Source organism: Arachis ipaensis, chromosome B4 (assembly GCF_059453495.1).
Source record: "Arachis ipaensis isolate K30076 ecotype BB chromosome B4, ASM5945349v1, whole genome shotgun sequence".
Taxonomy (NCBI): domain Eukaryota; kingdom Viridiplantae; phylum Streptophyta; class Magnoliopsida; order Fabales; family Fabaceae; genus Arachis; species Arachis ipaensis.
The window spans coordinates 38,839,701-38,850,764 of record NC_142439.1 but is presented as its reverse complement, the minus strand read 5'-3'; the positions used below and the strand labels follow the sequence as shown (position 1 = coordinate 38,850,764).

Sequence of the window (11,064 nt, the reverse complement as noted above, 5' to 3'; positions counted from 1 at the left end):
GGTTGCACTCGGGAGGCCTCAAGTTAGGCGCTGTGAATTGCAAGGAGCTTGAAGTTAGGCGCCTGATTGAAGGTCTTCAATTCAAGTTAGGCGCCGTTCATAGTGAGTTAGGCGCCAGACCTTACTCACCTCAAGTTAGGCGTAACATCACCAAAGTTAGGCGCCAGGCTTCGCACACACACCAAGTTAGGCGCAGGTGCACTCAAGTTAGGCACAGCATCAAAAGCCCCCTCCTCACCTTGACTAATTCCATACCAAATCATGCCTATATCTTGAGATACGGTCCCCACCCCTCCAATCAATCCAAGATCCTTCCTCCTTTTACAAGCCTTCACACTGACCAACCATACCCTTCTTCCATGCCCCCCCTCCCAAGTCAAGTCCGTGACCAGCCCCCCTCCCCCATTTCCAAGAACCACCCGTGACACCCTCTCCTTCCCAACACATTCCCGTGAACCAAACCCCCCACCAAGCCCTCTATACAAACCCCATTCACCCCTCTACACTTACAACACAAATCACATTCCTTCCTTCACTCCACACTCTCCAACCCAACTTGTTCCCTCCCTCTTCCGAACACAGCCCACAATACTTCACCCCTCCCTCAATTCCCAATCCCTTATACACGAACAGTCCCCCCTTCCATACCTACTCAACCCTTCATCCCCCCTTCCTCTGTCCATCCCCTATTCTTTTCTTCTACCGTTTTAGTATTCAGTAAAAAAAAAACAAAAAAAATAACAAAGAAATTTTTAGCATTAAGCTTTATTTTCTTCTGTTTCACTTTCTTCTTTCCCTTTATATTTCTTTAATTTGCTCGGGAACGAACAAAAATTTTAAGTTTGATGTTATCACTTTGCTTGTCTGTTTTCTCTATTTTCTGTAATGGCACCCAAAACTAGTACACCTTCAAAGAAAAGGAAAGGTAAAGAACCGGCCACCAGTTCTCATGATACACACAGATTCAGATCCATGCTTCATGAGGAACATTTTTATGAGCATACTTTAAAAAGGGGTGTGACTCCAGAAGTGAGATTTGCACTAACACTGGATGAATATCCGAAAATTCAATATCAAATTGATAGAAGAGGGTGGCAATTTCTGTGCAACCCGCACACTGAGGTGGGAAAACTGATGGTCCAGAAATTTTATGGAAATCTCTGGGTCACATACAAAGATGTAGAAGGAGTCAATGAGAAGAATTATCAGAGCTATGTAAGAGGAAAAGTAATTGACTTCAGTCCAAGGAACATCCGCCAGATCCTCCATCTACCGGGTCGAGACCATATGTCTGACTGTTACAGTGAGAGGATGCATGGGGACCAAGATTTGGATCTAGTTATTAAAGCATTATGCATTCCGGGTTCTCAGAGGAGGGTAGGTACTGAGGGAAAGCCGAACCACTTAAAGAGCACTAAGCTTACTCCTTTAGCTAGAGGATGGTTAGACTTCATCCGAAGGTCCATCATACCTACTAGCAACCGGTCCGAATGCACTGTAGACTAGGCTGTCATGATTTACAGTATCTTGAAGGGAGAAGTGGTGGAGGTGGAGGATATTATCCCAGAGTAGATATACAACATTGCCTCCAGCCCCCTATAAGAAGGCTAAGCTCGGCTTTCCACATCTGATTTACCGCCTGTGTGAAGCAGCAGGGGTAAAGGTGGAGAATGATTTCCCCATTCCTATTGAGAGACTAATCACAAAGAAGAGCATGGAGACTCACAAAGAACGGCACAGGGTCCACGGAGAAGAATAGGTTCTGGAGGAAGCTCAGCAGGATCAGCCACCACTGCCTCAGGGACACTACTTTCCACCTCAGGAATACTGGCAGCAGCTCACCTCCTCCATTGAGCAGATGAAGATCATGCATGACAGCCACTGGCAGCAGTACACTGCATCTGTTGAGGAGATAAGGGCGACGCAAGATCGCCGCTGGGAGTATCTCACTACCACCCTTGATCAGATGAGAGCTGATCAGAACTTTCAACGCCAGGAGATCTTTCAGCTGAGACAGGATTTTAGCCGCCTGAGAGGATCATATGGATCACAACTAGAGGATAGAGATCCTCACCAAGGAGATTGAGGTGGCTTAGTTCCTTTCACTTCCTACGTTATTTTGCCATTACTATGTTTTATTCCTGTTTTCTGTTGTTTTGTCTTAGTTATTGCATGATCCTTTGTTATTTCAATTCCTAGGTTCTAGTTTATTTTGTTATTCTTATTCTATTATTTGCTTTTAATTCTGAAAAGTGTCTTATGTATTGCTCACTGGTCTTGAATCCAAAAGAAAAAAGAAGAAAAAGATGTATTGCATGAGAAATAGAGTTTATAACAAAGAAAAGTCTTAATTACTTAAATGTGGTGGTATTCTCTGTAATTTTGAATGCATGACATGAACCGTGCATATTTGAATTTGAATAAAAGGATGTTGCTATGTAAGGAACAGGAATTTAGAGAACTATTATGAATTCTCTGAAATTAGTGAAGGCTTGATCCTTGAAGCAAAAGAAACAGCAAAAAGAAAAAAAATAAAAAGCAAGATCCAAGGCTCTGAGCATCAATGACTATGGAGCTCAGACATGATTAAAAGCTCAAAGAGTTGTTTCCCTAGTCATATGCTTGTGGTGTGAATGTGTCAAGTAATCATTGAGACAAAGCACTAAGAGTCAAAATCAAATGCATTTAACAGAGTATGCCAAAGGCTTTGAGCACCACTGTCTGGGAGAAACTAAAAGAAAAATCAGAACTTAAAAAGAGTTTCCCAGTTAAGTGCTTGTGGTGTTCTTGTGTCAAGTAAAGCTTGAGACAAAACATTTAAAGTCATGGCTAGACTCAAGGTGCAAAGCACCAAGGAAAAGAGAATTAAAAAGAAATTTGTTGTGTTCAAGGATTAAACTGAAGTTTAAAAGATTAGAGAATTCATAATATTGTCTAGATTCTAATTCCGAATTACAGTGACATTCTTCTGATTCAAAGGAGAGTGAGATGCCAAAACTATTCAGTATTGCAATAGATAAACCCCACTTCAAGAAGAGACATAAGCTTAATTGAACTCTCACTCTCATGCAAATTCACATCCTGAGCCTATGTTAGTTTTGGTTGCTTGAGGACAAGCAATAGTTCAAGTTTGGTGTTGTGATGCGTGAGAATCTTTCCTATCTTTTCATAGTGAATTTGCATTCAATTTGTTGAGTTTAATCAAGAATTAATTATCTTTTAGCCACCATGGATGCTACTTTGATTCATGTGCAATTCTATTTATTTTAGGTAGTATTCGGCTAGATTTGATGGAGTTTCTATAGAAAATGAGAAGGAAGCGAATGATGCTATCAACCTTGACCTATCTGCACTCTAACCTGAATAACTCGAGCTACAGAGGTCCAATGGACGTACTTCTATTGGCGTTGGAAAGCTAACTTTTGGAGCTTTTCAACGATATTTGATAGTCCATACTTCTCCTCTATCAATTCTACAAGGGTGGCGCCTAACTTGAGGTTTCTCAAGTTAGGTGCCAAGATCAACTAAATGCATTACTCCAAGGTTGCATGGTTGGCGCCTAACTTGACAAATCCCAAGTTAGGCACCAGGACAAAGGGAAAGTGTGAAAAGGAGGCTACCAAGGCTGCGCCTAACTTGAGATTTCTCAAGTTAGGCGCCAAACACAATAACAACACGCAAGTGGATACTGACCACTCCAAGTTAGGCGCACTCCAACCCAAGTTAGGCGCCAGCTCAAGCACTCCACGCCACTCCTTGCTGCCCACTCCAAGTTAGGCGTGCTCCACTCCAAGTTAGGTGTCAGTTCGTCAATCATCAAGTGGTCCCAGTGCTCAATCAAACAGCATTCGAGGATTTGCTTTTATTCTGATTAAAACTCTTATTTTAATCAAAAAATAGGAAAAGATATTATTTAGTTTTAGAAAATATAATTTACATTAATTAGGATTAGATATAAAAGGGAAAAAGAATCAGCCCTTCGGGCTCTTCTCTTCTCTCTTACCTCATTCCGCACTTGACAGTTTTCAGAATCCTTGTTTTTCTTTCTGAAGCATGAGCAACTAAACCTCCACTGTTAAGGTTAGGAGCTCTCTATTATATAGATTGATACTATTATTTTTTTATTTTAATTTATGTACTGATTTCTATTTCAAGAATTGTTTTCGTTCTTTATCTTATGAATTTAGGTGGAATGGAAGTATGACCCTTGTTGTAATTGAGTTTTTGTATAACTTGGAAAAGCTCTTTACTTGAACAACAGCTTGAAAATAATTTCTCCTAAATTTCTAATTATCTGGACTTAATGGGATACGTGACATATAATCCTCTTATATTTGGGTAATTACGGTTTCTGTGGCATATAACTAGAATTGAACTTCACCCTCTAATTGGAATTAAGTGACCAAGGAATTCGTGGTTGATGAAGGTTAGAGGAGACTAAAAAGGTCTAGAAATTAGGGTTTAGTCACATATAGTTTGCCATAAATAGAATCTTACATGATTAAAATAGTTAATAAGAAAAGTTAATCCGGAAGATAAATGTCTCTGAAGCCCTAACTGTTTCTCCATATATATTTCACAACCCGTTTACTGCTTGCTTTCGGATTCTCTGAATTACTGTTTAATGCAATTGAGACCCAAACACTATTTTCTGTTTGTCTGACTAAACAATTCACTTGACCATTGTTGCTTGATCCATCAATCATCGTGGGATCGACCCTCATTCACCTGAGGTACTACTTGGTACGACCCGGTGCACTTGTCGGTTAGCTTGTGGATTGTAAATTTTGCACCAACCATGATGCCGATTCGTGATACCTTTGTCTCTCCTCATGTCTACAGAGAAAGAGAGAGAGAGAGAGAGAGAGAGAGGAGTTTTAAGTAATCGATACAATATTATTCATTTCATGACTATTATTCAGTCGATATCAAAAGGACTTTTGTTTTTTATTTCATCATTCAATTATATTTAGATTTTTTAGAAATTTCGGCAGAGTTTCATCTATAATTAGAAGTCACCTCCAAATATAATTTTTATTTTTTTACAAACCAAACAAAGGTTTTAACAAAAAAATTTATCAAATTTTTACACAAAAAATAGTTGCAAGCATTAATTAAAACAAGCACGCATTCAAGAAAACATCAATTTCTAGTCATTCTAGTGCACAACCCCTTATTATTCCGCAATTTTCCAGCAAACAAGGATTTCGAGAAGGTACCACTAGACAACCTTCTCCCACTTCCGTCCTAAAACTCTATACCAACCTGAAAAGTAAGTCCCGTATAAAACTTATACACTTTGTTATATTCAGAGATAGAAAATCAACTTGGAATATGATTGCTTAAACTAAAAAAAAGCGAAGACCAATTGATTTCAAAGAAAATAACACCATCCTAATAAAAAAGATAACTTATTAAGTTCACAAGGTGAAACTAATTCAAAAACTAATTTAGAAGGAATAAGCAAAACTCAACATTGTAATTAATTAAAACCTAATTCTAATTTCACCAAATTAACAACAGACATAAAAAAATAAACGATATAAATTTAATACAATTGAAAGAAACTCATTTACTAAACTCAAATAAAATCTTTCAACAACTCAAACATTCTTGAGCGTGCATATATATAATTATTAATTTAAAATCACATACCCTAATAATTAATTTAAACTACATACCCTAATTAGTAAATTAAAAAAAATAAAATTTAAACACAAATTAAAATAAAAATTTTCAAAAAAACTAATATTTCAATCTGACTTACATTTTATAACAAAAAACCAAATATAAAATTACATAAAAAGTTAAAAAACTAATAAAAATAAAAAATTTAAACCTGGTTGTTGAGTTGCGGTGGTGATGCTCACAGTACAGTGGTAACGTCAAACTTCTCCCACATCTGTTATTAATGGAGTAGTGTTAGGATTTTCTAAATAAAAATTGACAAATTGAAGAATGGGAAAGATTCACACAAAACTGGAGAGAAACGACGGCGAACAACGACGATTGTAACACCCTACCACATAGAGCCTTACGCTTAAGTCGTAAAGCAGAGGTGGCGAGGTATTACGACCTCTAAAAAAAGACTTATATAAATATAGTTGAAAGAATTCACATCTAGGAGCCTTGAAGAAGAAGCTAAGCAGAAGCAAAAACAGAAAATCATTTCACACTCGCAGGGATAATCGTAAAACGGATAAATAAATCAAAAGAAGGCTAAAAACATAATATACATATCAGAGTTCCAAAACACAAATATCAAGCTCCAGATTCGACCTGCGAAGTTAAGGCCGGCCAGAGTATGTAATTACATATATAAATACAACCCAAAATATAACTCAAACTACAGAATAAACACCTGTTTCTCCAAGTCAACCTCTAGGAGGGACAAAATACAAAATATGCATGCGGAGATTCTATATACATATATACATAGTCTAAAACAAAATATAACAGCCCAAAAGGCAATTCTTTGCTTGTAAGGAGGGTCTCCAAATGCTCAACGAGGTGCCCCTCTACCTGCATCTGAAAAACAATAAAAATATGTATAGAATGAGAACCGGGAGTTCTCAGCATGGTAAAGATGTCCGCATAGTTAATATAAAAGGTCTCGAAAAAGCCAGAGGCATTCCTAAAACTTCGACATTCAGATTAATCTTAAAATTTATTCTAAACCAATAATATCGGTAATCTAACTAAGGGTCCCAGCCCTATTCTAACTCTGCACCTTTTGTCAATCTAATCTTAATCTAACTTTAACTTGACATTACTTTCTATCTCCTCTAACCCTCCAAATCGCTGGTGGAACAACCCCCTCTCACACCTCCGCCAAGAGGGGTCTCATAGAAAACATACACATATAATTCAAGCAAAGAAAACACGGATAGAGGTGCAATTATAGCAAGTAGAACAAGTAGCAAATAAGCAGAGTTAAGTAATTAAGAAAACCAAAACGATACACACTCAAGCAAAACATACAAATGCACATGATGTATGCCTGTCCTATAGCTGATGAGTCTCATCTAGCGATTATATAGCCAACCTGGCATGTCCTGGTAGTTAACCATTGGACAGTCCCTCTGTGCGACATCCCCAAACTCAAAAATAATATCCATGGAGTCAAACTCTAAGCTCAATTATATAATATTCCAAGAAGTCAAACTCCAAGCTCAATAATATAAAATTCAAAATCCATATGTATATATATATATATATATATATATATATATATATATATATATACATATAGGGGAACCCGGGGAGTTAAAGTGCCCAGTCACATCTTGCGACAGAAGGTCGACAATTAGTCTCAATGTCATCATCATTCATCAAAAATTCATACTCAAAACTTAATTCATTCTTTTCTAAATAAATCAAACTCAAAATCAAATCATAAAATCCTTAAACCCAAACCTTTCTAAATAACCACTTCAAACGAAACCTCCAATTTTTTATAAAAATTTCGACAGAATCTCCATGAAAATTCGAACTTCTGCCACCCTTCAAGGGTCCCAACCACCAAACCAAACTCCTCTCAGTCATTCATATCATTTTTAGTGTCAAATTATTTCAAAATCAAACTAATTTTTAATATTAAATCTTTTCTAAAATCCAACCAACTCCAATAACAAACCATTCATAAAATTAAATACACATCATATACCATTTAAAAAATCTATCAATAATTCATTTAAGTCATTCCTATCTTAAGGTCTTCTAGCCTAAGTTTTTACGTGACATTAAATATTAACTACGAGAAACCAAAACCATACATTGGCTGGTTCCTCCTTAAGCTCGGAACTCCTCAAAAACCTCTCCTTTCAAAAGCTCCAAGCTTCCAAACGTCAAATCCTCAAGCTTAATTACCCGGATTTCGTTCCAAACTGCCCAATTGAACTCCAAATCAACAAGAACACAATCTAATTCATACAATATCACTATAATCATCATATGGTTCACTAACTCAATGATTCACAAGGGTTCAATAGTTTCTTATCTTACCCACAGATCAATTGGACAAAACTCGGTGATTTTTCATTACTAGAGTTCACCTAAACTATCAAAATCATTCAATTCATCAATACCCAAACTCAAAACCCACAAAATTGAGTAGGGGAAGAATTGGACGAGAAATACAAATTTCTTACCACTTTGTTCAGATGAAATTGAAGAGAATTCTGAGACGAATACGTGGCCACTGACGGCTCGTCAATTGGAGCTCCGGATTGAAAGTTACGTGAAATTGAAATGTTTGACGAGGGTTTGGGGTTTTTCGGTGTTCACTCCCTCTCCTTCAACCTATGCTCAGTTTTGGTCCAGTTTTGGGCCAAAATTTTAAAATTAGTATCAAAATTCGTATTTTTAATATTTTTACTTCCCTAAACTATAAAATTTAGTTTTCTAATTTCTTTGAATAATAATTAATTTATTGGCTAATTATTTATTAATTTTTCGGGGTTTACAACGATGGTGACCCATGAGACAGCAGCGACGGCGATGTAACCTGGCAGTGATGTCTAGATCTCTGGTGGCTGGGCTAGGACAATGCAGGAGTAGGACTCGTTTGCTGCGTAGAAGAGACACTGCTACTGGTGGGTGGTGATAGAAACGGAGTGAAAGAGAGAGAGGAGAGGGAGAAAATGGCGAGAGAGAAAAAGAGAAGAGAGGGTGGAGAAGTTGCAAAAGTGAGTGGAGAGGGTTTCTGAATTCGAATTTTGCTTAATTTTATCATTGGATTTACCGGCGGATAAATTTGATAGTAAGGTGCTTGTCGTTGTTCAAAATACCGCGTTTCACTAATTCATATTACTGTCGAAAATTTTCGATGTAAATCCGACAGCAAAATTGGCGCTTATAAAATAAATTTTTATGCCCCTTTTTACTGTCGGAATTAGGGACGGATTATGAAATCTAACGAAAAATATTTTTGGGACGAATTTTTACTCGTAACTATCGAAAATCCACTGCTAAATCTGTCAATAATGTCCTTCACTAAATCTATCAGTAAATCTGGCGGTATTCAGTATTCAACATTTTTTTTATAATGTTGAGTCGGGTTATGTGCCTTCCGTTGAATCAGGTTGTTGCGTCAATGTTGGATTAACGGTACTTGCATCAGAAGATAAGGGATGGAATATGAGGAGATAGGAGGTGACACAATGATTTAGGCTGAGGGAGTGAGAATAAGCAAATGGAGTGAGAGCTATTGGACTAATTTTCACTTATCAATTAAGGGTTGTTGTTTAAAATAGGTATTGGGTTTGAGCGAATTGAAAGCTACTTTCCTCTAAATTCCACAAGCCAAACCATGCGCGTTAGGTGAGAAAAGGATAAATCGATTCCTGACTTTTTGGTCTGCACACATTTAAGTCTCTGAGAATTTAAAAATACATTTAAGTCCCTGACTTCTTCAAAATCTGGACACATCGATTCTTGGGTCTAATTTGTTCTATTTTAAAATCTCATCTACGTGTGCAACCATATCAACCAGGTCAGTACAACGGGAGTGACGTTTGATTTTTCCGTTGGGTATGATAGACCCAAGTGAACATGAAGGATCAATATGTTTATGTTCAGGTTTTGAAAAGGTCAGGGACTTAAATGTATTTTAAATCATCAAGGACTTAAATATCCGTAGATCAAAAGGTCAAAAATCTATTTGTCATTTTCTCTTTTTTTTTTTTTTTATGGACTCAAATATCTAACTCGACGCATCATATTTAGCAAGTTATGCCAGGTGACTAGGCAAGCTATAGACCATTTGCAACCGCCTTACCTAATATCAAGCTAAATAAACATAAAATAAAAGTTTAGTTAATTTGGGTTCGTCTAGTGGTTAACTCACTAGTTAACTTAAATAGGTGTTGGGAGTTCGAATCTCATCTTATACATGCAGCAATTCATTGAACAGGGACAAATCCTTAAATAAAGCTTTGATCCGTGATGGATTAATCATTAACCTACCAGACTAAGGAATATCGTGAAAAAAAAAAAAAAAAAACTTTTTAATATATAAAAAATGTACAGTTATTTGGCATATGCATTAACTACTTTACAACAAATGATACCCTTCGATTTATGGCATTTCGGAGAGACTCCGCATGTGCTTTTGTTCCTTATACCGCTTCAATTAGGAAATTTTTGTTTTTTAAATTAACGATCTGTTAAACAAAACAATTTAAATATTAATCTCTTTTTAAACAAGCAAAGAGAGGAAAAGAATAAAATTGACTAAATGTTGATATAAAAAAATTTTAAGTTCTTTATTACATGCTGAGGACACATTATATTATGATTAATCGGTTAAAAAACTAGTTTACTGTAGACTATAGATATCATCAATTATTGCTAGTGAAGAATACCCAACATGCTCCCTAAACAGTAGTGAAAGTGAAGGATGAAGATAGAGCTTTAATTTTCATATATGGACCCATAATACCATAACCAAAACATATATATAACTCTATATATAGAGAGAGGGCTTTATCTCTTTTGAATTGGTTTGAACCATGTCAAAAGATTGTGGAGTTCACACTAGTTCTAAATGCCATTGACATTATTTGCTTTTCCATTATAGTTGACATGTATAATCGTCACACGCAATTCCAATGACAAAGGAAGTGCGTGCTCTAGTTTGTGAATGGAAGAGCATGTGCATTTTATGCTTGAAAATTGAAATGATTATTATTGGAATTTGGAAATGGAAATTAAACCCACGCCACTATGAGCAGTATAATGATGAGGTCAAGACATATATATATGAGGAAGAATTTCAGATGTGCATGTATTGATATATATCTCATCTTAAGCTTCAATCTGCATGATTGATTGTTGCTTAGTGTTGTTGATTGATGATGGCAAATAAAGGCCAAAAAGATAGAGTAATAGTGAAATGCCACCATGGGTAAGAAACTCGTATGCCTTGTAGTCACGCAAGGTAAATACCATATGATTGAAAATAATAAAGATATTCTTCAGCGCGTGAGCGGCAGGATTCGAACCTGCGCGGGCAAAGCCCACATGATTTCTAGTCATGCCCGATAACCACTCCGGCACGCCCAC

At 36.6% G+C, this 11,064-nt stretch overlaps 1 non-coding gene and 1 pseudogene across 1 annotated transcript; one reads left to right on the top strand and one right to left on the bottom strand.

The window, feature by feature from the left end:
* The first annotated feature begins 885 nt into the window (after nt 1–885).
* Nucleotides 886–2,086, top strand: LOC148567248 (uncharacterized; annotated as a pseudogene).
* Nucleotides 2,087–10,982: 8,896 nt separating this feature from the next.
* TRNAS-AGA (transfer RNA serine (anticodon AGA)) lies at nt 10,983–11,064 on the bottom strand. Its single transcript has one exon. It is a non-coding gene; the product is annotated as a tRNA-Ser (tRNA).